Below are 3,518 nucleotides of genomic sequence, written 5' to 3'. Positions count from 1 at the left end.
TCCATTAGTGCTTGTATGTGAGTGATTGGAGCTGATTACAGCACAATGCAGGGACGTCTGGCGGAAGCTACGGGTCTCTCTCTCACCGGGTCTCGCTCTCTCCAGAAGCAAAGGTGGCAGTTTACACTGTCTCAGGGCCAGGCTACAGGCCGCATCCCCACAGAAAGTCAACGTAAGAGCCCCACAGATTCTCTAGAAGCTTTTATATTTCAGTGGTGTCATAAAGACTTACTCTGCCACGTGTCTAATGTGGAACTGGAAGGAGCCTGGAGGTCCTGACTATACACGTGGACCATCTGAGTCTCAGCTGCTCTGAGTCAAGTTCACAGAGAAACCAGTCATCGCTTTGCCGTCAATAGACAACACATCATTTGATGGCTTTTAAACTTTTCGTTCTGCTGAAACATGTTTCTGCTGCAGATGAATGAAGCTACAATAAAACAGGTCTGCTCTTTAATGGATTCCCAGTCTGTCGTAGGAGCCAGTGGTTCTGCTGAGCTAAATCATTTCCACAGCGTCGTTATTGACTTTCTATATTTGTCAAACGAGTCATAATGAGTAAATTATTTGTCTTCCCACTCGCCGGCTGTGTTGACCTTTACTGACGGGCTGTCAAGGTGTGAGACGGCCTTGATTAGAAGAAACCAGAGGAACGGGATTAATCTGCCTCCCGTGGATGAGAGCGAGGCAGAGCATGAGGCAGGGCAGGAAGCAGCACCATGGGCAGAGTGTCTGATAGAACAGCCTCTTAGAACATCTGGCGAGAACATCCGCATACAGCTCATGTTCCTTACTTGTGGACAGGTGGACTCTTCCTCACCTGCTAGAACGAGTCACTGGAACAATAAGCATACAGTAAAGAAGTCATTAACAGTGTTATTCTCCTTTCAGATACTTTAAGTCTCTGAGGCTCTCATAAATCCTAGTAATTACTCAGTTAACTATATTTAATTAAAAGACATGAAATTAAAAAGGTTTCATTTCTGAGATAAAATCAAATAATATATGATTCTACTCGTCTACAACACGCTGCGTCTGTTACTTGATGTCTGGCTGTGTGGTTCTAATCTTTAGTCGTGACCAGCTTCACGGCCTCGTTCGAGTGCCTTGCTCAGGGGCACACCTGCTGTTTGTAGAGCAGCAAACAGTTGCTCAAAGGCGCCTGGCAGTCATGCTGGTAATGACAGACATCGAGCAGCCGTGAAGGTGACAGCGTCTACTGCTGCTCAGCTCCTCCATCATCCAGTGGCAGCGACACACAACTGGGTGGTGCTGGTCTCTAAAGCCACATCACACCAGTAACCGGAAATGGAGTCTGAAATAATAGCAGCAACATGTACTACATCACAGTACATGAGTACATTACAGTACTATGTTGTGTTACATTGTACAGAGTGAGTGAAGCAGCCTGCACCACTTTTACAGTCAATTCATCTCAGAAAGGTGTCAAGTAACTGAAACTCACAGCGATGTTGACCTTTGACCTCCCACATTCCTTCTTCTTTGTGAAGCGCTAACATTTCCAGGCCAGATGGAAGCAGAAATCCCGTCTGTGGTGCAGAGGCTTGAAAAGTGCTGCGCGGTGAGTCACCTGGTGCAGAGGCCGAGTCCCCGCTGTCACTCAGCACGTCACGGTTGGTCTCATGCGCTGGTCAGCGTGAAAAGAAGCGACAGCTGAGAGACGGCGTGAGGTTTGGGGGGGGCGACACATTAAACCCTGTGGTTCCCAGCGGCTGGTGATGGCTGGGGTTCTGAGGTGAGGCTCCTCAGCTCAGCGCTGTGGCAGCGTGCGAAGATCCAACAAAGCCCGCCAGTACAGAAAAAGCCCAGTGGTGACACATTTATTAAGATGATGAATCGCTCCTGGACGGGACATCTCACAACCTCACACAGAAAAAGTATGATTTATGATTATCTCAGAGTTCACTGTCAAAAAACAATACTGGGGAATTATCTGCATTTGTGAATCTCTGTAATACAAATGAATGATCACGTCACCCAGCGAGTCGGTCACACCGAGCACGGTAGCAGCCCTTTGCAAGCATTAATCACTCGGTGACAAGGCAGGAACTCATTCAGTGGAGGGCGATGCAGGAGGGCGATGCAGGAAGGAGACGCGCGGACGCTGTCCACCTGTTGCTGGGCTGCAGCCTGTCGGGGTTGGGACCAGGCCGACCCGACACTGACGGAGGACGAGGCAGGAACCACAGAGCTGACTGACATTACAGCAGCACTGGTGCAGCATCTCCCATCGCACCTTGTGGGCTCAAAGTCCGTTGCCAAGGCAACCCGGGCGCACAACATGTTGTTGTTTGCAGGCATTGACTTCACACAGTCCCACCACTGCCATTATGTTTCAGTTCTCACCAAGAAAGAGAAGCTGGGGAGGAGGAGGTGAGAAAGGAGGAAGGAGGCGAGTGAGCTGAGAAACGGACTCTATTTTCTCCTCAGGATGAAAAGAGGAAGCTGCTCGCCAGCCTGTGTGGGGCTGTTTTTTTTATGAATGTCACACATTAACTGCAGGGAATGCTCATCATTTGCCAAAGCATTACCTGTTGTTTCTGTGCAGCTAAACCTCAACACGCTGGGGTTTGGATCACGTCCTGCTGCTACACACAAATAAGCAGTGAGCAGAGACAGTCCATGTGACTGAACAGGCGACACTCAGCTCTTTGATTCTTTGACTGGGATCTGTATGTCTCCCAATGTTCAGTGCTGGTGTGGAGGTCAGTCATGAGCCTGGTCACACATACTGTAGCTGGATCATGGCTCTGTGGTACAAACCTGGAGACACGTGTGTTTGGTTCCTGCCGGCTGAAGAAGATTTGGAAACAAACAGGACTGTGATGGTCACATCAGACCGTGTGCCGATGTGTCTGCAGGCAGCTGCAGGCCGACATCAAGGACTGAGCCCTGGCCGAACTCAGCCTCCACCGAACTGAACCTGAGGGAGCTTCAACTGAGGCGTCTTCCTGGACCTTTGTTTGTCTGGCTCCTCTGGCTGATTCCTTTTGTCTGCGTCTCCTGGAGGAAGCCTCCAGGCTTTGCCCCTGACAGCGTCATTAGGGGGGTGTTTGTTTGCATGTTCACCTGGAGGCAGCCACTCTCAGTGTGTGAACGCTCACAGATCTGGGCTTTTCTGTCCTCTCCGTGGATTCACTGGATGTGGGAAAATAAAAGCCATGAAATCCAATCGAGCAGGGACAATAACCTGATATCCTGCTACAGATGCAGCGCTGCAGCTGAGTGCGGGACTCTGGGTAATAAATCAATGTTCCTGACAAGTGTCCATATTGTGTCTCTGTGAAACACTGAGATCAGCTGGTGCTTTGACCCAAAGCAGATCTATGTGATGCAGGGCAGACGCTGACACACTGTGCACAACACATGCACACGTGCACCAATACAGGGTGACTGTGATCAGGCTGCCAGGGGGCTGCGTCTTAGCTCCACCTCCCATCTCCAGCACATCCAGGGACACTCACAGGGAGCAAGTACAGGATGGAGACAAGTTGGGA

General features: G+C 50.0%; 1 long non-coding RNA gene across 1 annotated transcript; it reads right to left on the bottom strand.

The window, feature by feature from the left end:
• Positions 1–428: 428 nt before the first annotated feature.
• LOC114855180 (uncharacterized) lies at positions 429–2,654 on the bottom strand. Its single transcript, XR_003785893.3, has 3 exons — positions 1,466–2,654; positions 1,124–1,315; positions 429–836 (listed from the first exon to the last, which is right to left on the bottom strand). It is a non-coding gene; the product is annotated as an uncharacterized LOC114855180 (long non-coding RNA).
• Positions 2,655–3,518: the final 864 nt, after the last annotated feature.

This window comes from Betta splendens, chromosome 5 (genome assembly GCF_900634795.4).
Source record: "Betta splendens chromosome 5, fBetSpl5.4, whole genome shotgun sequence".
In the NCBI taxonomy this organism is placed as follows: Eukaryota; Metazoa; Chordata; class Actinopteri; order Anabantiformes; family Osphronemidae; genus Betta; species Betta splendens.
Note: the sequence above shows the minus strand (reverse complement) of the source record. Positions and strands in the feature narration are given on the sequence as shown.